This window comes from Chlorocebus sabaeus, chromosome 3 (genome assembly GCF_047675955.1).
Source record: "Chlorocebus sabaeus isolate Y175 chromosome 3, mChlSab1.0.hap1, whole genome shotgun sequence".
Lineage (NCBI taxonomy): Eukaryota > Metazoa > Chordata > Mammalia > Primates > Cercopithecidae > Chlorocebus > Chlorocebus sabaeus.
In genome coordinates, this window is record NC_132906.1 from 29,525,434 (window position 1) to 29,553,426 (window position 27,993).

The window sequence follows — 27,993 nt, forward strand, 5'->3', positions numbered from 1 at the left end:
TTTACTTCCTTTTAAAATCAAATGGAAACCAGCAGACTCCCCCACACTAGGTTTCCTGGGAAGTACGGTGCAATGCCCAGCATTTGGGAGCCAAAGGCTAACTGAGGCGGAGGGCGGTGGCCGGCCAGGTTCAAGGTGCGCGGGTACCTCTCTGTGCTCAAAGCTCTGGCCTTTCTTCTCAGTACCTCCACCGCTTTGAGGCCACCTTCCTTGGAGGCTGGTCAGACCTCAGGGAGATAGGCATGCCCCAATCTGTCCCAGGGCAAGAGGCACCATGAGACCACCTGAAAGTATTCAGTGAAGAGCCTCCCTACAAGACAGTTGCCGCAGGGGCTCGCCGGGCAGCCACAGCCCAGTAGGAAAACATATAAGTAAAGAAACAAAGGGAGGAGAGAAGGTGACAGAATCTGTGAATTGGATCATGCCGCTATCCTGCTTAAAGTCCTTCAGCGGCTTACCATTGGCCTTGAACTAAAAATACAAATGTCTGTGCAGAGGCCACAAAGCCCTACATGACCCAGCCATTCCATCTACACCCAGCCTTGTCTCCTTGTCTCTCGCCCCCTCTGCTTTTTTTTCTATCTCCCGGTATCACCAAACTTCTTGCATTTCATCAAACACTCTGCAAGACCTTTCCATGTGCAGTTCCCTCAGCCAGGGATGCCCTTCTCCTTTCTTTGCCCATAGCCACTTCTTACTCCTCCTGTCTCTGTTTCAGTGCCATCTCTTCTAAAAGGCCTTCACTGACCATCTATCTTTATCTGCGTACCTATCCATCTGCCTACCCACAAGCATCCCTTCCCTCTATTCTTTTTTTTTTTTTGAAAGGGAGTTTTGCTCTTGGCAACTCAAGCCCAGGCTGGAGTGCAGTGGTGTGATCTTGGCTCACAGCAACCTCCGCCTCCTGGATTCAAGTGATTCTCCTGCCTCAGGCTCCCGAGTAGCTGGGATTACAGGCATGCACCACCACGCCTGGTTAATTTTGTATTTTTAATAGAGATGGGGTTTCTCCATATTGGTCAGGCTGGTCTGGAACTCCCCACCTCAGGTGATCCACCCGCTTCAGCTTCCCAAAGTGCTGGGATTACAGGTGTGAGCCACCGTACCTGGCCTTTTTTCTTTTCTTTTCTTTTCTTTGACAGTCTCACTCTGTCATGCAGTGGCGCAATCTTGACTCACTGCAACCTCTGCTCCCAGGTTCAAGTGATTCTCCTGCCTCAGCCTCTCAAGTAGCTGGGATTAAAGGCACACACCACAATACCCAGTTAATTTTTCATCTTTTTAGTAGAGACAGGGTTTCACCATGTTGCCCAGGCTGGTCTCAAACTCCTGAGCTCAGGCAATCCACCTGCCTTGGCCTCCCCAAGTGCTAGGATTACAACCATGAACCACCATGCCCCTTCCCTCCATTCTTTTTATTCTCCAGCTCAGCCTCTACACTTTTTTCCTTTGTGATTATAATCTATAAGTGTATATATTTGTATCTGGCATTATTTTTTATCTGACACCCTGACTACAATACTTTTCATGACAGTAGAGGTTACCTCTAACTTACACACCGTTGTCTTTCAGGGCCAGGCATCCAGCTAATGTTTAATAGACATTTGCTGAAAGGATGAATGAAATGAATGAATGAATGACTACATGAATGATAAGCATTGATCAGGTGTTTGTATAACTTTAGGCCACAACGTTAGGGTACATGATATATCAGATTCCTTTGTTTCTATGGGAATATAAACATATAAACATATAAACATATAGAGAGAGATCACATGTTACCTCCCAAAGCACCCGCCTGCCATTCCCATAAAGAATCTGATCCCAGTCCTCACTGAGGCTCCCATACTGTCTCCAGGGATCACATAATAACATGGCTTATGAGGTCCTGGGAAATCGAGGAAGGGGCTGGCTGCTCCCCAGTGTCAGCCATCAGGGCCACTGAAGTAGAACCCTGGTCCTGTGTGTGACAGGCTCTGTGCCCAAAGCAGGCTCAAAGAAGGCCTCATAGCTGTCTGTCCCTCTGCTGCCAAAATTCTAGTACAACACAGGAATGGAAAAATTATCAAAGGCAGATCCATGCCTTTTAATGGTTCACACTCTACCAGTAAAATTAAATCTTTAAACATATACCTGCTCTCTAATAAGGTAGTTGCAGTAGTGCAAAAAAGAACAATCCTGCAAGAGGGGAGGCAAGGAACTCTTAATGGACACTAGGGAAAGCTTCCCGACAGAGGCACTTGTTTGCACTTGGTCTGGGAAAATCAGTGCAGGATACCAGAGGAGAGGAATATAGAGGAGCTTTGGTGAAGTTGGAAAAGTTGGAGGCCACAAAGGGGAGAAATGCTGTATCCAGCTCTGACTTTGCAAAAAGACTGCCCAGTGAGAGAAACTGCCTCCCATCATCATCAACAGATATTGACCAAATCTACTTTGGGTGTTGACCTGAAAGTCACAGAGTGATTGCAAAGGCCTCTGCTTGGTATGGGGAAATGAATGCAGAAAGAAATAGGCATCAATTTAACCTTCCTTGGAGAGTCCTTGTAAAACAGCAGAGTACCAAAAATACCCACCAAAGCCACGCTGTGTCACAGGGAGACTAGCACAATATGAGTTCACTTGAGAGTGGACACAGTTATCTGGGCTATAGATCAAATTTATGATAAGGTTGAGTTGTATTTTTATGTGCTGAATGTAGAGTACATGAGACCCTTCTGGAAACTGCCTGTTATTGTATATAGAACTTGAAGCATTATTTTACCAGTTGAAATTACTCTCGCTTTATAGCTGTTACTTTGCTTTTATGGGATACTGTTGATCATATCTATTCATCATTTACCACTGCACCCTTGGTCAGCAAAGAAACCACCCTACCTCAATGTAACTGCTGAAAAATACATTCCATGTTAGTAATGATAGAATAAACAGCTAACATGTATTAAGAACTCAGTGTGCCAGGCCTTTTGCCAAGTACTTCACATATATGATCTCATTCTATCTTAAATGTAGGAGATTGTAGTTGATCTCCATTTTACACATGAGCAAACAGACAGAGACAGGATAAGAAATTGTCCAGGATCACACAACTAGCCAAGAGTAAACTATCATCATCTATTCATTCATTCCTTTAAATAAACGTACTGAGTCTTGTAAATTGCATCAGAACGTATGAGTTCTACAGAACATGAACTTTCCCCTAAGGAGTTCAGGATATAGCAGGTGAAGTAAAACTTAGAAGAGTGAGGTATGTGACAAATGATTGAGCACTTTATGCTTATAAAGAAGTGAGGACTCAATTCTGAAAAGGCAAGTAACAACTGAGCTAGGTTTTGAAGGGGGTAAAATTGTTAGAATGAGCAGTGAGAAAGTTCTTCCAAGCAGAAATATTTCTTAAGTCAAGCTCCTCTAAAACAAGAATAATAAAACCAGGCCGGGCGCGGTGGCTCAAGCCTGTAATCCCAGCACTTTGGGAGGCTGAGATGGACGGATCATGAGGTCAGGAGATCGAGACCATCCTGGCTAACACGGTGAAACCCCGTCTCTACTAAAAAAAAAAAAATACAAAAAACTAGCCGGGCGAGGTGGCGGGTGCCTGTAGTCCCAGCTACTCGGGAGGCTGAGGCAGGAGAATGGCATGAACCCAGGAGGCGGAGCTTGCAGTGAGCTGAGATCCAACCACTGCACTCCAGCCTAGGTGACAGAGCAAGACTCCATCTCAAATAAATAAATAAATAAATAAATAAATAAATAAAAAGAATAATAAAACCAGCACATCAGGTATAATCTATTTTATTACTATTTATTATTTTGTTAATAAAATATTAATGTCTTATTTCTTCACATATTTAACTGTAAGCCCAAGTCACAATCCTGTTCTTCTCAGAGGTGGCAGTTGAACCTGATGGTAAAAATCTGGCAGGAACAGCCTGTAGTCACTGGGGACACAGGTTTCAGAAGTCCTAAACAGATTAAGCAAAACTCTATCCTTATGACTTAGTTATGGTCATTAACGAGACTAACTGTGGATTGTCTTCTTTTCAATGGGAAGGTCCTGCCTGAAGCAGAAATGTGCTGAGTTTGAGTCTGAACTCTGCCTTTGAAAAGCGGGCAGGAAAATATCCATGTATGACATATGAAAGATCTGCTTTATGAAAGTTATATAAACATAATTTCAGGCCCCATCCATGGTCAGTTAGTGCACTTAGGGCCACATATTCTCATTGGAAGTGTCCTTGTCACACTTGTGGTTTGACAGAGAGACCAGCTTCTTCCCTCTGCATCTAGGGGGCCAGGGCAAGGGAACTCTGGGGGCTCTTCGCCTTCCTGGTTTGGGGTGAGAGGAGGAAGAAATGAGAATGAGTCTCTAGCTTCCTGTCACTCCCAATCAAGAGCTGAATTCTTCCACCACTTTGATGTTTGCAGCAAAAAGAGAGAGGAGAGGGAAATAAGTAGAGGGTAAGAAGGACAGATAGAAGGATGGGAGGAATCAAATGGTCCCCCAGAGGGACCAGAGAGACACACCCCCCCTCTCTGCTCCTCCTCACCGCTGTGGTCCGAGAGTGGGGGTGAAGGCTTGGTGGGGCTCCCCTGCATTTCTGAGAGGTCTTGACTCCCCTGCATTTCTGAAAGGTCTTTAATGGTGCCTTTAGCATCACTAAAGCACTGCATGCCCACTTTGGATTAAAGCGGGGAGGACTGATGTCTCCACAGTACCCCATGGCGGACACCAAAGATGGGTATTTTAAAATTCTCCTCACAAATAAGGATAATCCAGCACAGAAAGGAATAGTAATCCAGCCAAGATCAGACAGTTTATCAAATCAGATCTTTGACATTTCTAACTCAGTTGAAGGATGTCATCAATTCTCAAAACAAAATTCACATCGATTTGCTCTATTTGGTAAGTTATAACGTTCATCTGGAATTAGGGAGGGATGAAGGGTAGGAGTGGAGCCGAGGGAAGGAAGGATGAAGCTGAGTCCCGCTATGGTCAGAAGAAACAAATGATGAGGATGAAGCTTCAGGAAAATGCAGTGAAATGAGCCCCTGGTCCCACACATGGACTTCACTCTTGCAGAGAGGCCCTTTGTGCAGGTCAGCATTTGCCACAGAGCCCCTCAAGCCATGAGTTTGGCCAGCTTTTCCTCTTCTAAGTACAATCACTTTGGGAATCTGAGCATTTGATTTGCTATAACCAACATAAGGTCTTCAAAGCAGCTGCCCTGATCAACTGGATTTTTGTCTGTTTATTTAATTACACTGTCTGAGATCCCTCCTGCAATGCATCACCTCTAGACAGCAGAAAGATGGCACCATAGGTGAGACGGGCCTGCTAAATTGCAAATGTCTCCCAGGCATTTAACAGCTCACTCCCACCACAGAGCTCTAGCAGGGCCCCAGAATCAACATGCTCTGAATAGCTGAAGCAGAAATAACCAAAGAGGATTCACCAAATGGAGAAGGAGTCCGGGATGAAAGCTGAGGAAAAGTGTGTGATGAAGGAACAGAGACATATGCACTAATAGAAGCTGTTCTTATAATGAATAAAATTGTATATTTGCAAAAGCTTTGCTGAAGTCATGCCTGATACTAATGTTTATAGTCTTCTACTCCTGATCCATCCCAATTATTATCTGCAGGGTCTTAATAGCGTTAACCTAAGTAGAGTCAGTGACAAAACCAATGTCCAGTGCAGAAAGACCCACCCCACATTCTAGAAAGACAGTGGTTGGCCTCACCACATTGTTGGCTTCCAGAGGATTCCAGATGTCCCATGGAGTAGGACAGGTGGGAACACCACCTCTACGAGAGACAGAAAGAGGAGCTTTTACCTCCAGCCATTTCCAATCCTTCATTTTGCATCTTTATCACAGAAAAATTCTAAAATGATAAATTAAAAGAGAATTATGCACACCTCACTGGAATAGCTACACTTTTATTCACTGATTGTCAACTATATGCCAAGCATTGTGCTAACTGCTTTGCATTTTCTTTTGAATCCTCAGAACAACCCAGTGTGATAGGTTTTAGTTACTTATTTTATCAATGAGAGAAGAGAGACTTGGTGAGATTAAGTAAGATATCCAATGGTATATAGCTAATTACTAGCTGGCTCAAATTTCAAACCCAGATCTGTCAGATTGCAAAAACCATCCTCTGAATCATGACGCAGTCCTGTCTACCCACCACTTGGTTTGAAGTAGTTCTTAGCTGTAAACAACAGAATCCAGTCTCCTCGTTGAACGTAGAAAGAAATTTGTGAAAGGGTGCCAGACAGATCCCAGAGTCTGTGAAGGGGCAGAGACCCAGCTTGAATGCTACACTGCAGGAATAAGGAAGGAAGGAGACCAAACTGCTCTTTGGAATGTTTCTAGCAGACAAGCCACTGCTGCTGTGACACTGGTCCTGATTATGCCTGGAACTGGGCATCAGATTCTCCACTAAAATTGCCCCAGAAAAGCCAGAAGCCTCTGCCACCACATTTACCAGGAGGTCAGTCTCCCTGCATTGCCTACCATTGTTCAGTTTCCATTCCTGTCTTGCATGTGTGCTTCTGACTAAATCACATGGCTATATCCAGTTGCAAGGGATTCTGGGAGATGTAGTTTGGGAGTATTTATCTCAGGAAGGTGAGACTTGCGATACAGAAGCCATGAAAGAAAAAAGAGGGGTTAAATAGATTTTGATCCACTAAAAATAGTAAGATCAGGCATTTCTTGAGGGGCTACTATGCATAGAACATGGAACTAGACTTGGATTCCATGTATGAGGAAATACGATCTGAGACCTGGTCCTTGGAGGTGTGAAATCTGTGTAAAGTACGTGGTTACCCACCCAAGGCAGCCCTTATGAGGGCCAAGTAAGCAGTCAGAGAAGAGATGAGACTGCAGTTCAGAGCCATGTGCCACCTCAGTGAGCTGGGGCATCAGATGGGATGGATGAAGACATAGGACCAGATGCTTTGTCCCTGAAAGGCACAGACGCCATCTACAAAGCAGAGGAGACATGGATGGAGATGGTGGCCCTCGCCCAGCCTGGCTCAGGGTGTGTGGGGTCAGGAAGAAGGATCACAACCCCAGGGTAGGGTCTAGGGTTCCACTCCAGCCACATGTAGAGGGCCTGAGTGTGCAGGAACGTACTTACCATGGAGTGGTGTTTCTTTAAGGATCAGCGAGGGGAGAGGGATGACGTGGGATGGGGAGAGAACACACACAGAGTTGTGACCATGAGCGTGTGGGAGAGGACAGGAGCCCAAAGTGGCCTGTGTTTCAGACAGCGGCATAAGGAGGACAGGTTGTAAGACTGTGCCAGGCAGAATTATGAATCATAAACAAGACCCCTCTAGCTGTTTAAGCAGCAAGGATTTGTTTTTTGTTTTTTTGTTTTTTTGTTTTTTTTTTTTTAAAAAAAGGAGTTACTTTTGGATCCCTGGAAGAGCCAAAGAGTCAGTTTGGAGTCTGTGCAACCAGGACCCATGCCCAGAACCCGAGCCTCTGTTGCTGTTGCTGCTGCTGCAAGACAACCTTGCAGTCCAGAAAGTGGAGTCCGAAAGGTGCTATGGTCCTTCCTCCCATCGCTCTGTATGGGAACACTTCTTTGTGGGTGCCTTTGTCAAAGCCCATGTTCCAGCTCCCAGGGAAGCCTGACCAAATGAATTCTGCCTTCTCCCATGGGGAAGCAGGACAAATATTGTGGAAAAAGGTTGTTCAAGGATCCAGGTACCCACTTTCATAATAAATGTCCTCCACAGAGGCACAGTGTGAGCTGGCTCTTGTGCCTGACTAGGGAACAGTGACATTGGATTTGGCTTCATATACCCTGACCAGGAAGCGGCACCTCCTACAGCCACGGAGAGCCTCCAGGGTCCCGGACACCCAGGTGTGGGGCTTCTGGGCAATTGAACCTGTAGAAAAACTGATCTCTGAAAATATGAAAAGTTCACTCATCCCAAGATATGAAAATGACTGACAATGCCACAGTGGCTCACGCCTGTAATCCCCGCACTTTGGAAGGCTGAGGTGGGCAGATCACCTGAGGTCGGGAGTTTGAGACCAGCCTGGCCAACATGGCAAAACCCCATCTCTACTAAAAACACAAAAATTAGCCAGGTATGGTGGCGCATGTCTGTAATCTCAGCTACTCAGGAGGTGGAGACATGAGAATCACTTGAACCCAAGAGGTGGAGGTTGCATTGAGCCAAGATCGCGCAACTGCACTCCAGCCAGGACAACAGAGTGAGACTCTATCTCAAAAAAAAAAAAAAAAGACTGACCATGCTTATAGTGCTTATAGGCTACCTTCCCAGAGGTACTGCAATTCAATAGAAAACAATGCTTTAAGTAAAAGGGATAAGTTACTACTAATTGGCCCATTTTGGGTATCAGGCAGCCAGTGGAACAAATATTTGCTAGTTGGTGGGAGGAGAAGCTGTGGCGAACACCTCAGATTGCCCGCCCAACACCTGGTCTTCCTTGCTTCACTATTGACAGTATTCCAATTTGGTAGGAGGGGAACAGCAATGTACTGTTTAAAAATAGTCACTCCCTTGCAGCCCAGGTGGTCAGGTGACCCAGTTTTGGCTTTTGGAGTATAAGCAAAAGTCTACTGGAATGGATCTCTATGGAAGCTATTATTTTGTTGATGAAAAGGGGCAGACTCAACTGGCCCATTACTTTTCTTAATACTTTTTAGAGCAGTTTTAGATTCATAGCAAAATTGAGCAGAAGGTGCAGAGACTTCCATTATATCCCCTGTCCCCACATACATACAACTTCTTCCACTCTCAGCATCCCCTACCACAGTGGAACGTCTGTCACAGTCAATGAACCTACATGGACATGTCATTATCACCCAGATTCCACAGTATTTACATTAGGGTTCACTCACAGTGTTGTTTTTTCCATGGGCTTGGACAAATGTGTGACACATACGCACCACAGTAGTACCTTACAGAAGAGTTTCACTGCCTCTATCAGTCAGTTTTCCTTGCTAAAAAGGAATCCCTGAAGCTGGGTAATTTATAAAGAAAACAGGTTTACTTTGGTTCACAGTTCCACAGGCTGTACAGGAAGCACAGAGCTGGCCTCTGCTTCTGGTGAGGGCCTCAGGAAACTTCCACTCATGATGGACAGTGAAAGGGAGCGAGGGAGTTAACATGGTGAGAATGAGCAAGAGGGAGAGAAGGGAGAGGTCCCATACTCCTTTAAACAACTAGATCTCTGTGAACTGAGCAAGAACTCACTTATCACCAAGGGGCTGCTGCTAAACCATTCACAGGGGCTGCACCGCCATGATTCAATCACTCCCACCAGGCCTCACCTCCAACATTGGTAATCACATTTCAACATGAGATTTAGAAGGGACAAACATCCAACCATATCACTGCCTGAAAAATCCTCTGTGTTCCGCCTATTCATCCGTCCCTCTCTCCCCCAACTCCTGGTAACCACTGATGTTTCCACTGACTCCACAGTTACTCCTTTTTCGGAATGTCATCATACCGTTGGAATCATAGCCTTTTCAGATTGGCTTCTTTCATGTAGCAATATGCACTTGTTTCCTTCACCTTTTCATGGCTTAACATCTCATTCCTTTTTAGCACTGAATAATATTCCACAGTCTGGTTGTAGCACAGTTTATCCACTCACTTACTGATAGACATCTTGGTTGCTTCCAACTTTTGGTGATTGTATTAGTCTGTTCTCACACTGCTGATAAAGACATACCAAAAACTGCGTAATTTATAAAGGAAAGGAGTTTAATGGACTCACAGTTCCACATGACCGGGGAGGCCTCTCAATCATGGCAGAAGGCAAAGGAGAAGCAAAGTCACACCTCACATGGCAGCGGGCAGGAGAGCTTGTGCAGGGGAACTGCCCTTTATAAAACCACCAGATCTCGTGAGAATTATTCGCTACCACGAGAACAGTATGGTGGAAACTGCCCTCATGATTCAATTTTCTCCACCTGGCCCCACCCTTAACATGTGGGGATTATTACAATTCAAGGTGAGATTTGGGTGGGAACACAGCTAAACCATATCAGCAATTATGAATTAAGCTGCTATAAATATCTGTGACCGGTGTCTGTGTGGACGGAAGTCTTCATCTCATAGGGTAAGCACCAAGGAGTGCAATTGCTGGATCGTGGTTCATCATTTGTGCATTTTGCCTATTGCCCTTCCTCCTGCCTGCAACTCGGGGGCAATGCCCAGAGGAGGAGAAGCCATCCTGCCACCTCAGGCAGAGGCACCCCAAGCTAAGGAAGGAGGAACTGGAAGTCAGAGAGGACATGGTCCACGGTGGCTTCCTTGAGCAACTGCACCAGTCCTCAAACTGTCTGCACCAGACTTTTTATTACACTCAAAAACCAGATTCCTTTTGGGTTATGCTACTGTGGTTTGGTTTTTGTCTCATCCAAGCTTAGTCCTAACTGGTATGGAAACCCTCTTGATGTTCCTAAAATCCCTTCACATTGGCCCTTGTGGGCAACAGGCTTGGTTCTTAAAATACTGTCAACCTAGGAATGACTGTGGAGGTACCCCCTTTTTTAAATTCTCGATTTGAATTCATCTGAATCTTGAATCTTTTGCCTTTCATTTAAAATAGACATCCCCTCTTCCCCAAGTGAATCTCAAAGAAAAGAGAAAATGCGTTGCCAGTGTTTGAGAGCTAGACCCCTTCCTCCCTCATTAAATCCCCAGTTGGGAATGTAAAAGCACCATCTGCATTTCAGTACCTGCTGGGCAGAAGATGTGCATTCCGAGCAGAGAATCCATTTGCTTTTATGAGAGAGGTTTTTTTTTTCTCCTTCCTGTGAAAGTCCTATTATAAAAACAATTAGTCTCCTTGAAGGATTTTGTTCTGCAAAAGAACTAATTCTCTGCACAGCTGCTCATCCTTAGAAACGGCCTAAGTACCAGAGGGAGGGGCTCCTGCCACTTCCACGGAATCTGCTTCCAAAGCCAACACCAGCTCTCTGCCAAAGCAGAAGCCCTTGGGTCCCCCTACACCTCCAGAGTGGTAAGAGCTGTCAGCCACCATGTGTTAATCTGCCGTCCCTGCCAGGCCATTTGGAGGACCCTCAGGAGCCTGGGGAGGCAGGAGACAGACAAGGCTTTTAACCCATCAGTGCTGCTCTGTGGTCAAGAGGTCACAGTGGCTCAAATCCAAAGGTGAGAAAGGGCTCAAGGATCATGTTGGGAAACAATTCTTTGGGACCCCCAATACTTCATAGTGTGTTCAGCAGCAGGAGCTCTTGAAAAAAAGGGCCCTTTTCAACATCTTTAGTTTCGTTGAGGTATGCAGTTTGATTGAGGAGGTTCGATATAGGAAAGATAGACATGAAACAGATTATTTTTCCACTATGCCATCATGCTTTGCCACGTTCAACTTTGTTACTGGGTTCCAGGCTTCCTTAAGAAGACTTCAGTCCCATTTAATAGCTTTTCAATAATTTTCTGTTATTTAGATAGTAAATAACTGTCTGGGCACACTGGCTCATTTCTGTAATCCCAACAATTTAGGAGGCCAAGGTGGGAGGACCACTTGAGCCCAAGAATTCACAACCAGTCTGGGAAAAATAGAAAGATCCTGTGTCTCTACAAAAAAGAATACTAGAAATAAAAAGAATTAGTTGGGTGTGGTGGCATATGCCTGTAGTCCAAGCTACTCAGGAGGCTGAGGCAGGAGGATCACTTGAGGTCAGGAGGTTGAGGCTGTAGGGAGCTGTGATTGTACAACTGCACTCCAGCCTGGGCAATGCAGTGAGACCCTATCTCCAAAAAAAAAAAAACCAAAAAAAAAACAAAAAAAAAAGAGAGAGAGAGAGAGTGAGATTAAGTCTTTGTCTTGTCCATTTTTAAATCTAAATCCTATTTGACTCACATGCTTCCCCACCACCCATCTCAACTTAGAGGTAGCAAGTGGAAAAAGCACCAATTGGTATATTTTGCTGATTCTTGTGGTTAAATCTTACCCCTACGGTGGGTTTCCAAAGGTGATGTCACTCAACACAGATTTGGGAAGGAAGAGATGGGCACAATGAGCTCCTGCCAGCTGATAACAGCAGAACAGCACCGTGTGGAGGGCATGGAGGGACATGGCCTCCTTCCCCATGCCCTTCCCTGGACCTGCTCCTCTGGTGTTGGGGCAGGGAGTGTCAGAGGCATATGAACCAGAGTAACTCCATCTTGAACAGGAGCTGGGTAAAATGAGGCTGAAACCTACTGGGCTGCATTCCCAGATGGTTAAGTCATTCTAAGTCACAGGATGAGACAGGAGGTCGGCACAAAATACAGGTCATAAAGACCTTGCTGATAAAACAGGTTGCAGTAAAGAATCCAGCTAAAACCCACCAAGACCAAGATGGCCACAAGAGTGACCTCTGGTCATCCTCACTACTACACTCCCATCAGTGCCATGACAGTTTCAGTTTACAAATGCATTGGCAACATCCAGAAGTTACCCTATATGGTCTAAAAGCAGGAGGCATGAATAATCCACCCATTGTTTAACATATCACCAAGAAATAACCATAAAAATGGGCAATCAGCAGGCCTTGGGGCTGCTCTGCCTATGGAGGAGCCATTCTTTATCCTTTTACTTTCTTAAAAAACTTGCTTTCACTTGACTCTATGGACTCACCCTGAATTCTTTCTTGAGTGAGATCTAAGGGGGTTGGATCAAGGCCCCTTTCCTGTAACAGGAGGACAATAAGAAGGCCAAAGAAATTTCCAGATTGAGCAATTACATGATAGTGGGACTGCTCGTACCAGCAGTTCCAAACCACCACCGTTTGATTCAGCCAGCGTGTCACCGTAGCTCATTAGTGATTGTGCAATTATTTGACATGTTATTGCATTCTGCCTTTATTTAAAAGAAAAGAAAAGAAAACTACTGGAAAGTAAGAATTAAAAAGTCTTCTATGGAAGATCATTTCCACAGAATGATCTTCCAAATGATATTCACCAATATTGATGCTGGGGGCTTTTTCTTGGCCATCATTCAGCCATCTTTTTTCCCTCTCCTCCCCTGTGATAACATCCCTCTCCCTGAGCAATGTGCATGCTTCTCACCCACTGGATGGGGAGGCAAGCAGGGAGCAAGGAGTAATGCTTCAAAGACATTCTTGTGGATCTGTGGCCATAGGAAGCACATGCATCATAAGTTTCATGTGCTTGAAAGATGTGACGTGCCAAAACTGGTGAATGAAAATTCACTTCAAATCAGATGTCTTAAACACTTAATCAGATACACAGCAAGGCTGTGTATTTTGTCAATGTTTATTATTGATATAAACTCTTAAGGAAAGCGATGTATACTTCTTTAAGATAATGTAATGACTCGCTCTCTCTGCTCAGCCCTAGGCCAGCTTAATGAGGAAATACTAGGAACATTCCCATGTAGGTCAGAAACAAAATGTCAAGACTATCTACCTCCGCCCCCTTCAATTATTTAACATCATTCTGGGATACTAGCCAATGCAATCAACTGGTGGAAAGAAACTGAAGAATAAAAATTGAACAGAAGAAGATACAATTATAATTCTTTGAATTATAAGATTGGTTCACATGAAAAAACTAAGAGAGCCAAGTGAAAAACTATTATAAACAAAAAGAATTCAGTAAGGGAGTTGGCTACAATTTTAACAGATAGCAATTAATAGCCTTTATGTATACAACCAACCAATAATTAGAAGGAAAAACAAAAGAAATGACCCTATTTACAATGGCAATAATAAAAAATCCCTAGGAATAAGCTTAACCAAAAATTTATAAGATATGTTTAAATTGCCATTTAAATCACCAACAATTCAAACAATTTATCCTATAGGCACGTGCACATATGAGAAATAACCCCTACATTGAAGACTTGTTTAAAATAGGAAAATTCAAGACAGGAAAAAGAACTTGGAGAAAATGAAAAGCCTACTATGTTCTTGATAGGAAGTCTCTGTGTCATAAAGATATCATCAGTTCTCCTTAAGTTAGTCAACACATTTAACATGGTTCCAAGTAAATTCCAATTGGAAATTTTTTTTTCTTTTCTTTTCTTTTTTTTTTTTTTTTTTTTTTTTTTTTTTTTTTTTTTTTTTTTTTTTTTTGAGACGGAGTCTAGCTCTGTCGCCCAGGCTGGAATGCAGTGGCACGATCTCGGCTCACTGGAAGCTCCATCTCCCAGGTTCACGTCATTCTCCCACCTCAGCCTTCCCAGTAGGTCGGACTACAGGCATCCCCCACCACGCCCGGCTAATTTTTTGTATTTTTAGTAGAGACGGGTCTCACCATGTTAGCCAGGATTGTCTCGATCTCCTGACCTCATGATCCACCTGCCTCAGCCTCCCAAAGTGCTGGGATTACAGGCGTGAGCCACCGCACCCGGCCACCAGTTGGAACTTTTTAAGTGAACAAGTTGATTCTAAAGTTTCTATGGAAAAACAAATAAGAATAGCCAGGAAAATAATGAAGTGGAACTGTCCCTACCAGGTATTTAAATATAAAGCTACTAAACAGTATGATTCTAATACATAAACAACAGACCAAAGACACTGAACTGAAATAAAACCAGATACGTGGAGGAAATTATTATATAATGATAAAGATAGAATTTTAAATCAATGTGGAAAAGATAATATTGGATTAACTGAGAGGTCATCTGAAAAAAAAAAAAAAAATAGAACCAAACATCATATCTTACACCAAAATAAACTACAAGTGGCACAAATATGTAAATGTAAAATTTTAAATGAAACCATAAAGGCAGAAGAAATCACAGGAGAAGTCTTTTCACCCAAGGCAAGGAAGGCCCAAGTATGACACAAAAACCCAAAACCAAGAAGAAAAAGCAGATTAATTCTATGATATAAAATTTAAGATTTTAGTATTTTCAAGACAAGAATCATCACAAGCAAAGTCAAATCCACATGACAACTTTGGGAGAGGGGCAATGGGGGAGCACATGTAATTCTTGATCTGCAATCAAATGCTCTACCCCGAGCTATACTCCCAGGCCCAAGCACATGTAATTCATATCTCAAACAAACAAGTCATTTTTCTAATATACAAAGAACTCCTACAAATCAATAACAAAAAATGATAGAGCAAAAGAAAAATAGGCAGCCCACGGATAAGCAAAACAATGAAACATGAAAAGGTGCCCAACTGCAGATGAAATGAATGTTGCTAATCGGCTCACCGTAAAATTGCCCAGAGCAATCAGAAGTGTCCTTAAAAGTGGCAGAAGCGGGGAGAAGAGAGTGAGAGATGTGGCAACGAAAGCAGAGTCAGAGAGGTGCATTTATAATGAAAACAGTGCCCATGAAAAACCACACTTAGATGCCATTTTTTATCTTTCAGACTGGAAAAGATCAGAAGGGCTTTTTTTTTTTTTTTTTGAGATGGAGTTTCGTTCAGGTTGCATGGCTCACTCCTGTAATCCTAACACTTTGGGAGGCCAAGACAGGTGGATCACCTGAGGTCAGGAGTTCAAGGCCAGCCTGGCAAACATGGCGAAACCCCGTCTCTACTAAAAATACAAAAAATTAGCCAGGCGTGGTGGCAGGTGCCTGTAATCCCAGCTACTCGGGAGGCTGAGGCAGGAGAATCGCATGAACCCAAGAGGCAGAGGTTGCGGTGAGATCAAAAATTCTAAGACAGACTTTGTTGGTAAGGATGTAAGGAAAGAAGCACTGTCACACACTGCTGGTCAAAATGTACTAGTACAACCTCCGTGGATGCCAGCTTAGCAATACCTAGTAAAAATCATAAGTACCCTTTATGTATCAATTCTAATTCAAGGAATTTACTCCACAGGCATACTTGTACATAGGAGAAATAATGCATGCATTTAAGCATTATTTACACAAAGAAAAATCACATATGGACCAAACGTCCATTAATAGGCTACTAGCTATATGCAGCTGTAAAAAAAAACACAATTTCTTGCAGTTTTAAGGGAAAAAAGCCCATAACACACATGCATATATAGTAAAAAATTTAAATGTAATATGAATATAATCATGTATATCCATAGTTGTTTGCATGAAGAGAACTGAAACACAAGAAACCAGTACTCTTGGTTGCCTTGGGGTACTAGAACTAGGTGTTGAGGACAGAGCTTTGACAGAGAGTCTTTTCAATATATGTTACTTTGTGCCTTTCAAATTTTGCAACCTTATGAATACCTTTTCTAAAAATAAATTTTAAATTGTGCCTAAAAGAGAATAACTATTTGGGATTTTGCTATTTTGAGCTCTCTAAAATCAGAGCACCTCCTCTGCCCATAGTTCTAAGTCTGCTCTTTCATTTTCTCACACTCAACCTTTTAGCAAGTTTTCAGGAACATTTTATATGAAGAGGGAACAGCCTGCACATCAGTGTTGCAGACGTTAGTCTCTTTTCAAAATACAGACATCTCCCCCTTACATGGAGCGATTTCCCGTGGATCTTCACTAGAGGTGGATTTACTGAGAAAGATCTCTCACATGCACAGACTTTTTCTTGTGGTCAGGTACTTTGGTAAATTTGCAAAGGTAAGATATTTTAACCATGAGTTGTTAACACTCACATCTCTTTTAATTCCCCTTCATTCCCTTCCCCTTACTGGAGTGCAGTGAGTCTGCAAGCCTTTTAGGGATCCCACTAAGCGGGAGTTAAGCTGAGGCTTCTCGTAATTTGAGACTAAGAGACACACTTCTGCATCCTTTTGTAGTCTTTTCCATGCAGAGTTAAATTGTGGTTGGGGGTCACAGTGCTAAGAATGGCTTCCAGGAGAGCCCATCAGGCCTCGCACAGGGGAGTCACACTGGCATCAAGGAGTATCCTCTGGCACCATTACCGGGCATCGCAAACACTTGCGTGGTGGAAGAGAAAGAAGGTTCGAAATGTCTAAGACCAGAAGCTTGTCTGGGGAAAATCCTTCCAATCCTAACACATGTAAAACTGTGAGCAGATTCAGTTCTGTTAAAGAAAAATAAAAGCCCACATTTGAGATATACCCCAAGTCCAATGGCCTATAACCACACAACCAAAACATAAGTCATTCCGATTTCCTTGAAACACTAATTCTAATCATAAATACAACATGTAAGTTTTACATCCTTGTCAATATGTTTCAATGAAATTAAACTAAACAGCTATGGACAAATCAGTTTAAACAGCTCTGTTTGCCCTAAATAAAGGTAATATATAACAGCAAATCATTTAAAAAAGGTCAAAATACAACCTCCCTATGCTTTACAAACTGTAATGTAACTGTTGTAAGGCAGGCTTCTTTTTTGTTGTTTTTTGCGGTTGTTGTTTGTTTGTTTTGAGAGAGAGTCTTGCCCTGTTGCCCAGGCTGGAGTATAGTGGCACAATGTTGGCTCGCTGAAACCTCCGCTTCTTGGGTTCAAGAGATTCTCCTGCCGCAGCCTCCCGAGTGGCTGAGATTACAGGCATGTGCCACCATACCTGGCTAATTTTTGTATATTTATTAGAGACAGGTTTCACCATGTTGGCCAGGCTGGTCTCGAACTCCTGACCTCAGGTGATCCGCCTGCCTCGGCCTCCCAAAGCACCAGGATTACAGGCATGAGCCACCGCGTCCCACCAAGGCAAACTTCTTACTACTTGGTTTGAAGTCTCCCGGATCAAGATCTATACTTTTTGTATGACAATAAACTTTAAAATTTTTTCTAACTTAATCTGATTTTATTTTAGACAGTTCTCCACAGATGCCGAGTAAAATAGAAGTTCTCTCATTAGGAATATATTCAGTATTAAAATATATACAAATATAAACGTACCATGCATTTTTTTTCCTATGGGAATTACATGGAAGATAATTCATTAGAATTCCTTTGTCTGTAACACACAAACCTATGGCTAATAATACAAATAGTTTGTACTTCAGTAGATGAAGTCACATGGTTTATACATCCTGACTGTCAATTAAAAATTTTTTTGGTCAACCTTGCTAGAGGAAAGTCTGAATTATCTTTCTAATCTCTCTACAGAAAAGGATATTACAAAATTATCATTACAAAAAATGGATAACGGCTGGGTGCAGTGGCTCACACCTGTAATCCCAGCACTTTGGGAGGTCAAGGTGGGTGGATCACTGGAGGTCAGGAGTTTGAGACCAATAGCGAAACCCCATCTCTACCAAAAATACAAAAAAAAATTAGCCAGGTGTGGTGGTTCACACCTGTAGTCCCAGCTACTCAGGGAGACTGAGGCAGGAGAATCACTTGAACCCGGGATGCAGAGGTTGCAGTGAGTCGAGATCGTGCCATTACACTTCAGCCTGGGGGACAGAGCAAGACTCTATCTCAAAAAAAAAAAGAAAGAAAAGAAAAGAAAGAAAATAAAATTTAAATTTAAAATGGATAACAAGTATGCAGCCAAAAAATTGAAGCTAAAAGTATTAGGGAAGCGTGTCAGGTACTTAGCTTATTAACATAGGTTTTCCTGGATTTGTATATTATGCTACTTGTCAGATATTTCCAATCTGTAATTTGTTGTGATTTCTTTTCTCATTCTAAGTATTTATTTTCTTATCTAATTTATTTTAATATTTTCTATTCTTTTTTCTATAAAGTACACCCCAAATTATTTAAACTTCAGGCCCCACAAAACTTGGACCCATACCAGGTATTCACTATCAATTTAAAATTTGAACTTGCCAATCTCCCACATAAAGATTAGAACTAGTAGAGCAGGGTGATTTTTATAGTATACAGGGTTTTTTACACTAAAGACACTGACATCCAGATCAGCCCAGTAACCTGAGCTAATGAAAACTCTGGAAACAAAGCCCTGTCTCTAAATCCCCCATTAACTCCCTTTTAAACCTTTGTCTCTTTGGGGAATGGAAAACAAAAATAGGTTTTTCCCCAAAATCTTCCTAAGCCTCAGTCTGCTAATCCTCAAGTGCTGTCATTCTCCCAACATGCTCAAGGCCTCAGTGAATGTCTCATTTTACATCTTAAAAGTGGAGAATTAATTATAAGACTTCATTCACTCAGTGATGGAACCTCTGCTGAGTGACACACTTTGCAGTCTCATTTGGAGGGCTTGAAATTAACCCAGCATGTGCCACACAGCTCCTGAATTCTCAGGCTGCACAGCTGCTGTGCTGCTTTGGGTTTCATTACATGGGAGGCTTTTCCACCTGCTGGCTATGTCGCAAAACCCAATCTGTCCTAGCAAGGCTTTTTTTGTTCAGTTATTGAAAGTTTGGTTTTTAGCTGTAAGCCGAAATCTATAAGAAAACCTCAACAGACGAGGGGGGAGGGATTGCATTGGGAGTTATACCTGATGTAAATGACAAGTTGATGGGTGCTGACGAGTTGATGGGTGCAGCACACCAACATGGCACAAGTATACATATGTAACAAACCTGCACGTTATGCACATGTACCCTAGAACTTAAAGTATAATAAAAAAAAAAAAAAAAAAAAGAAAGAAAACCTCAACAGACAATAATAGCAGAGGTTGGCCAGGTGCAGTGGCTCATGCCTGTAATCCCAGCACTTTGGGAGGCTGAGGCGGGTGGATCACCTGAGGTCAGGAGTTTGAGACCAGCCTGACCAATATAGTGAAACCCCATCTCTGCTAAAAATACAAAAATTAGCCCGGCATGGTGGCATGTGCCTGTAATCCCAGCTACTCAGGAGGCTAAGACAGGAGAATCGCTTGAACCAGGGAGGCGGAAGTTGCAGTGAGCTGAGATTGCACCACTGCATTCCAGCCTGGGCGACAGAGTGGGACTCTGTCTCAAAAAAATAAAAAAATTATAGTAGAGGTGGTTGTTGTTCTTCTTTGCATTTGGAGAAAAAAAGTTCCCCTTATATTCCTGGCAACTACTGGAACGCATGGTTCAACTCTCCCTTGCAGAGAGAACTTGTTGCAGGGAGTATAGCTGGCTGTCAGCTGCTGCCCCTACAGGATGCAAAGCAACTCACACAAGGCCATGCTCTCCCTGGGCTGTTCCCAGACAATGACTGGGCACAGTGGGATTTTAGAGCTAGGATATTCCTGCCCAATGCAGGATCCTCTAACAAGCAGTCTTTGCTCTGGGGTTCCCCATTGCTAGCCTAGACTTTCTCAGAGTTGCAAACTCTCAAGCTCTTCCTACCCAATCTTTTCTCCTTCCCTTTCTCCTCTCCCAGGTGTCAGGCCAGTACTATAGTCTGATGACTCTCTGCACCTCCTCCTGCTCCTTCTTTCCTTTGCTCTTCTCAGATACTTCCCCCAGTGAATCTCTTGCACATCTAACTTCATCTTAGCATATATGTCTCTGAGGACTTAAACTGATACACCACCTTAGAACTGTTGAATTATGTGAGTAAAAGGGAAAAAAATTAATGCTATCATTTTTTGCAAAGAAAGACAGAAAATAATATTTGTGGAGCATCTACTCTGTCAGGTATTGCTGGCATTTTAAAATATATTGTCTCATTCAATTCATAAATGAGAGTTTTTTGTTTTGTTTTGTTTTGTTTTTTTAAGATAGACTCTTGCTTTGTCAACCAGGCTGGAGTGCAAGTGGTACGATCTTGGCTCACTGCAACCTCCACCTCCTGAGGTCAAGCAATTCTTGTGCCTCAGCTACACAAGTAGCTGGGACTACAGGTGTGCACAACCACGCCCAGCTAATTTTTGTAATTTTAGTAGAGAGGGGGTTTCACCATGTTGGCCAGGCTGGTCTGGAACTCCTGACCTCAAGTGATCTGCCCACCTCAGCCTCCCAAAGTGCTGCGATTACAGACACGAGCCACTGTGCCTGGCCAATGGGAGCATTCTTATCCCTAGGATTTTAAAAATACAGGTGAAATTCTGGTTGGCAAAGTGACTGTGGATGCCCTGGGTATTTACAGAGCTGCCAGCCTGATTTAACTTTCTAGAGAAATTCTAGATTTGAAGTCACGAGGCAGTTTACATTCAGTTTTCCTGAGCTTAGGGGAAGGGCTAATAAATATGTTATTTTGTAGTTGCATGGAAGGAAAGCTATTACCTTTAGTGATCTTATATCCTTCCTAAACCCTAGCTCCTCTCAGATGAGAAATCTGCCCGGCATTCTTTCCTCATTGACTGTCCACCACTCTGGTTCTGAGAATTCTCTGCCAAAGTCCAGACTGAGCCTGAATCTGCGTGGCGGAGTCTCAGTCTTTCCATTGTAGCTTCAAATCTGACAGCAAAAGTTGGATCAAATTGTGACTGTAGAATATCATGGAATGGTTAAAGCAATGTTTGCAGCAACATTTATTTGGAACTCCCTAGCCTTTTATTATAAAAAGAATATAAAATCAAAAGAGTAAAAATATGGCTTAAAGTGTTGGGTAGATATATTAATAACGATAGCACCAACTGCTAGAACATCCGCTGCCATCTCACTGCTTTCACCCAGCAGAAGCTTGTTTCTTGTTTTTGTGAAGCCCCATGGTAGTGGTGGCAGGGAAGATGGTGAGGTCCTGGGCCACATGCAGTCACTCAGAAACCCGGATCCACAGAGGCTCTGCCGTCTTCAATACATGGCATTTCCAAGATTGCCTTGGGTGTCAACATCCATGTTGTATAGGAGGAGAAGGGAAAGAAGAGCCTGCTTCTTCTTTGCTGCTCACATTACAGCCATGGACAGGAACCAGCCACACAGCCACACTTAGGTGCAAGGGTGGCTGGGAAAGAATGCGTCATGATGTGTGGGGGACAGTGGCCATCTCTGCCAAGCTGGCAATGTCACCTAGGGTGGCCACAATCTCAATTTGCTCAGAATTCTCCAGTTGGAGCACTGAAAGCCCCATGTCCTGGGAAACCCCCTCAATCCCAGGCAAACGGGGACAGTTGTCATCCTATTAGTCAAAAATGAATTAACACTTTAAAATCATAATTTTTGGACAAAATTGGTTTCATATGAAATCAAGCATTTTGCAGATACAAAAACCTGAGTAAGTGATTGGAAAATTTTAAGAATTTATGAAAACAGTGACCAGCAAGTAAAAGAGTTACATTTGGCTGAAAGTAAATTGGAAATAAAATATTATTAAAAAAAAAAACTTCCAAAGCTATTGAAAATCTTCAATATGTGAGTACACGTGGACACAAGGAGTGGAACAACAGATACCAGGACTTCCTTGAGGGTGGAGCTGGGAGGAGGGTGAGGATGGAAAAACTCTTCATCGGGTGCTATGCTCACTACCTGGGTGACGAAATCATTTGTACACCAAACCCCAGGGATTCGCAATTTGCTCATGTAACAAGCCTGCACATGTACCCCCTGAACTAAAATAAAAGTTGGAAGAAAAAAATATTCAATATGCGAGAAAATGAGCAAAAATGCTTAATAACACACACACACAAAATTGCTGAACTGCCCATCTAGTAAAATAAAACCATCAATATCTGGGAAAAAAAACAGTACTATTCACTTTCCCTAAGACGATGTGTTATTTTAAATGACGTGTTTCAGCCAGTGTTTCCACCCATTTGTTTGATGCCACCTCACCCCGTCCCTGCTCTGTGTTGACTGTAGAGTGGGTCCTGATTCTCTGAGAAGCCCTCCCAAACCAACCCACCCACAGGTGACCACTACCTGACCTCCTCCTCAGCTCCTTTTTGTTTTAACATCTTTAGTCAGTTTTGCCTCTCAAGGTCTCGTTCTCCTCACCTGCATTATCATTTCTCTCAAGCACAAAGGCAAAGTGTTTAAGTGTTTCCTTGGGGTGTACTCTCCTCCCCAACCCTCCAAAATGTCTCATTCCAAAAAGCAACACAAAGCAAAGAAAGTCTGAGAAGATCTAGTTCCCACATTCTCCCCAGAAGGAAGAGATGCTTCATTGAATACCCTGTTTCCCCCAACCCCTCCACACACACACACACACACACATATCAGAATTAATCTCTTCCTCCTGGCCGGGTGCGGTGGCTCACGCCTGCAATCCCAGCACTTTGGGAGGCCAAGGCAGACGGATCACGAAGTCAGGAGATGGAGACCATCCTGGCTAACATGGTGAAACCCCGTCTCTACTAAATATACAAAAAATTAGCTGGGCGAGGTGGCGGGCACCTGTAGTCCCAGCTACTCGGGAGGCTGAGGCAGGAGAATGGCGTGAACCCGGGAGGCAGAGCTTGCAGTGAGCTGAGATGGTGCCCATGGACTCAAGCCTGGGTGACAGAGTGAGACTCCGTCTCAAAAACAAAAACAAAAACAAAAACAAAAAAATCTCCCTCCCAGATGCTTATACTTCCTTTGGGCTTCCTCTGAGTGCCTTTCATGGGCTGCCGGGAGCATGTGACTTCCCCTTTGCTACTCCTGAACTCCTTAAGGAATTCCACGTTGCACCTTACCCCTCTCAGGAGCTCAAAATGCATTGCATTGTGTTGAAGTTTGACTTGAAAATGCTAGATGAGGAATGGATCCACAAACTTTAGTCTCATGATAAAATAAAATTCTCTAGGGAGGTTGGAACACCTATAGAATTTGCATTTAAACAATTTGGCAATTTCCGTGAGAAATTTGAGCTCTAGAAGGCCACATGGACAAATCCATAAATTCTGGCTCTCAGCTTCAGCTGCTGGGAACCATAAAATTTTCATTCTTGTTCGTGGCCTTTCAGTTTTCAGAGCACTGACTCCAGCTAAATTTCCCGGGCACTGGGGTTTATCTGCTTAGGTCATTGCTGATTTAAAGAAAGTGAGTGGGGCTGAACCAGCTTTTGCTTTTCACAGCTGTGAACCACAGCTGTGAATCCCTAGGGTGCTGAAATAACAGTACGGTACGCTAATCCAATCTGTGCTTTTCCTGGGGGCTGTCATTACTGCAAAATGAGGTGAGCTGGGTGGATGAAAAGCTCTAAGGTGGCTACAACACTGTACAGTTAGAAGTGATGCAAAACCATGTCTGGGGCTTAATGAAGGGTTATGATCAGAGGAGAAGGTAGCTGGGGACCCAGGGGCTATTCTGCTGTGACCACTATATGTGTTATACATACACACACACACATATACTTACACACACACACAGATATACACACACACACACTATAACCTCTATACATACTAATATACCTACTATATACAGTGGTATGTGTATATATCAGTAATTACTTTGGCTACTACTGTAGTTAACTCCCTGCTATAACTGTCAATCTGTCCAGTGTTTGGCTCCCCTATTCCTACCACACTGGCCTCTTTCAGCACCTTGAGTGTGTCATGCTGCTCCCAGGCCAAATCGTATAGACAGGCCCCTTTCTTAAAGCCCATCTCGCCATGATGGGAGACAAGCCCCGTTTACAATACCAGGTGCCATAGTGATTGCTGGAGTGGTATCTCCATTACAAGCCCTTTTTGGTATATCAATGAATCTCACTGTTGTTGACTGAATTGTTTCCCTCCAAAATTCATATGTCACCCTCAGCACCTCAAAGTATGACTGTATTTGGAGATAGAGCCTTTAAAGAGGTGATGAAGTGAAAATGAGGTCATTAGGCTGGGGCCTAATCCAACATGACCAGTATCCTTATAAGAAGAGGAGATTAGGACAGGAGACAGGTACAGGGGAAAAGACCATGTGAGGACCCATTGAGAAACCAGTCATCTAAAAGCCAGGGAGAGGGGCCTCAGAAGAAACCAACCCTGCTGATCAATCCCCTTGATCTTAGACTTCTAGCCTCCAGAACTGTGAGAAAATAAATTTCTGTTGTTTAAACCGCCCCATCTGTGGTATTTTGTTATGGCAGTCCAAGCAGACTAAGTAAGACGCTCATATAACATGGAACAGAGTCCTCTCAAGACCTCTACTTGCACACAGCATTCCATGGCCCCAGCTTCGTACACTTGGCTCCACTGGGCTGAGGGACACTCCGCTGTTTTACCTTGGGCCAGCTAATCGGCCCAGGCAGATAATCCAGACTGGTTAATCTCCGGTACCTGGCAGCCCACTTCTGTTCAGTGACCAAATATTAAGAGGTAGGGGTTAATTGAGGCTCCCTTAATCCATGCTGACTGCCTGTCTCTGTGTCTACATGGTACCGAAGGTTAAAAAGTATTAAGAACCTTAACCATGAACTTGAGGTTCCAGGGTTACAGACTTGATGCCCAATCCTATCCTCAAACATAATACTTGCTTTCATCCCTGGAGCCAACTCATGGATCTGAAGTTTCTCAAAGAGAAAAGCTTGTCATAAGACTGGTCAGCTGTCTCATATCAAGGCCTTTTATGGGGATCAATCAATGATTATTCATCAGTTACCCCTGGCACTGTGGGAATTTCAAGGAAATATTATACTTGGCTCCTGTCCTCAACATGGTGACTGTATAGTTGGGATTGATGTGGTTTAAGATCTTCAAAAGTTAAACAAAAATAAAGGAGCTGAGTAACTAAGCAAAGATCAGAACTGAAGCCTGATTCTGTCTCTGGTTAGCTGTGTGATCAAAGCAAATTCTTCAACCTCTGAGTCTCAGGGGCCTTCCTTGGCCCAATGAGGATAAGAGAACCTTTCTCACAGGGTTATGGTGAGAATGAAACAAAACACCATACATAAGAAGTACCCAGGGCAGAAATGGTGGCTTACACCTATAATCCCAGTGCTTTGGGAAGCTGAAGTGGAGCATCACCTGAGGCCAGGAGTTCAAGATCAGCCTGGGCAACATAGCAAGACTCCATATCTACAAAATAATTTTTAAATATAGCATGGCATGGTTGTGAGTCCCTGTAGTCTCAGCTACTCCAGAGGCCCAAGGGGAAGAATCCCTCAAGCCCAAGAGCTCAAGGTTACAGTGAGCTATGATTGCACTACTGCATTCCAGCCTGGGTGATAGATCAACATCCTGTCTCTAAAAAAAAAAAAAAAAAGTGTTCGACTAAGTGTTTGGCACCTAGTAAGTGCCTTGTTTTAAAAAAAGAAAATCAACAAGTGCAGGCCGTGTATGCAACAGCAGTGAGTGGGGGATGGTCACAGGACCTTGTTCCTAGTATTCTCCCAGTATTTACTGGGCACTTAGTATGTGCTGGAAACCTAGCTCTGTGTTGGGAACATAAGAAAGACCTGGTCACAAGCTGCTCCCAGTCTGGTGGAGGCAGGCAGGTAAACAAGCAATAAGAGACCAGTACTGAGTAGGACTTCGGGTTTGTATAATCCTGACTCATCAAGCCATTCACTGAAGAGGCTAAAATGAGCCCATGAGGCCAGGGATCATTCTGACACACATGCTCAGAAGGGTGTATTGAGGTTCCCACCTCACTTTGCAGTTCGGTGTTTTGTCTATAATGGCACCTTGGGGGTCTAATCTGGGCAAGGGCAAGACCTGAATTCAGGTGAAGATACGTTGTAGTTTTCTGTGGTCCATCTGGATTGAGGTAGGGTCCCAAGCAGACCCAGGGGATTTCTGGAGTCATAGTCCAGCTCCTTGACAAGGGCTAGTATACTAGTTGGTGTCCTCCAAACAGAACCAATAGGAGATATCTATCTATCTGTCTATCTGTCTATCCACACACACATACACACACAGACACACACACACACACACCCCTATTGAGAGAGAGAGATTAAGAGATTTATTATAAGCTACTGGCTCACACAATTATGGAGGCTAAGTCACAAGATCTGCTGTCTGCAAGCTGGAGACCCAGGAAAGCCAGCGGTGTCGTTTGAAGGGCTGAGGGTGGGAGAGGTGATGGTATCGATTTTGGTCCAAATCTGAAGACCTGAGAAACAGGAGCACCGCAGGCTGGAGATCAATGTCCCAGCCCAAGCAGTCAGATGAAGAGCAACTTCAACCTTCCTCCATCTTTTTATGATTCAGGCTCACGATGCATTGGATGATACACACCCACAGTGGGGAGGGCCATCTGCTTTATGCAGTTCAACAGTTCCAATGCTAATCCCTCCTGGAGATGCCCTCACAGACACACCCAGAAAGAATGTGGAACCAGGTATCTGGATATCTCATGCCCCAGGCAAGTTGACACACAAAATTAACCATCACAGCTAGGTAAACTGTCATCACTTAGACCAAGCAGAATCCAAGGACAGTCACTGTCTCAGAGAGGGCCCTGTACCTGAGATGAAAGCTTCAGAAACCCTAGGAACAAGGAGCATGTAACAGGAGGAGGGGAGGCATTAAAGACAGTGGTAGTTACTGCTTAGTGGAGAATTTATTCTATGCCAAGTGCCTTCCAGGGGTCATCTCCCCTGAGCCTCACAGCAACCTCAAGGGGTAAGTCTTTATTACCCCTGTTTTACAGATGAGGAATCAGAGGCTTGGAGAAGTTAGGAAGCAACCCAAGATCTCATAGCTAGAGAGATCAGCAACCCAGCCCAGGCCCGATTGTGAAGTTCACATCTTTAACCTCTCCACCCCACTGCCTACAGGCAAAGCCCCTGGCATTCAGCAAACAAGGGCTCTGTCCAGCAACACTCTCAGGATAACAACAGCAAGACTGACTCAATTCCTTACCCACGGTGGGAGATAGATTATTTCTGTATTTACTGACCTGGTCAGCACTGGCTTCTGAGCCAGGGAGGCAGAGTTCACAGGTGCCTTGCTTCAGTTACTTCTGCTGAGGAGGGCTGGGGGAGACAGCGGTTAAGACCTAACAGCAATAATGGTAAGAAGTGAAAAATTCAGGGCCTACATTTCCTCCATTCAAATCTATAAAATAAACATTTGGATGGCAAACTGTGTTTTCTACTTCCTACCTGGATGCTGTGATAAACAAACTCTAAATTATCTTCTTTTTCTCATGTTTAGGAATTTTCCAGTGCTTCACAGTCATTCTGATCATTCTTAATGATATGGTGAACTCTGAGTAGAAATGGCTTATGATTCTTCCTGCATGTCATCATCCATGTAGATTTCATGAAGAGTTTTTAGCTGGAAGAAGCAAGCCAGAGAATGCATCTCGTAGTACCAGTCACTAGAAATGTTTATTTCATAAGGAGAAGTTTTGTAATGTTCACACCTATGACACCAGTTGAAGTGGGCTTCCTGCCAGGGGACAGCCAACAACGACC

At 43.5% G+C, this 27,993-nt stretch overlaps 1 protein-coding gene across 6 annotated transcripts in view; it reads right to left on the reverse strand.

The window, feature by feature from the left end:
- Positions 1-27,993, reverse strand: part of INTS6 (integrator complex subunit 6) — a 200,408-nt gene that overhangs the window by 37,590 nt on the left and 134,825 nt on the right. For 3 of the 6 annotated variants that reach the window (XR_005236459.2, XR_005236458.2, XR_012092584.1), the window contains exon 22: positions 27,474-27,853. The gene's annotated coding sequence lies outside the window, so the exon portion shown is untranslated. Of the gene's footprint in view, positions 1-26,556; positions 26,685-27,473; positions 27,854-27,993 lie in introns of all 6 variants that reach the window. The other 3 variants (XR_012092586.1, XR_012092583.1, XR_012092585.1) reach the window with 2 other exon arrangements.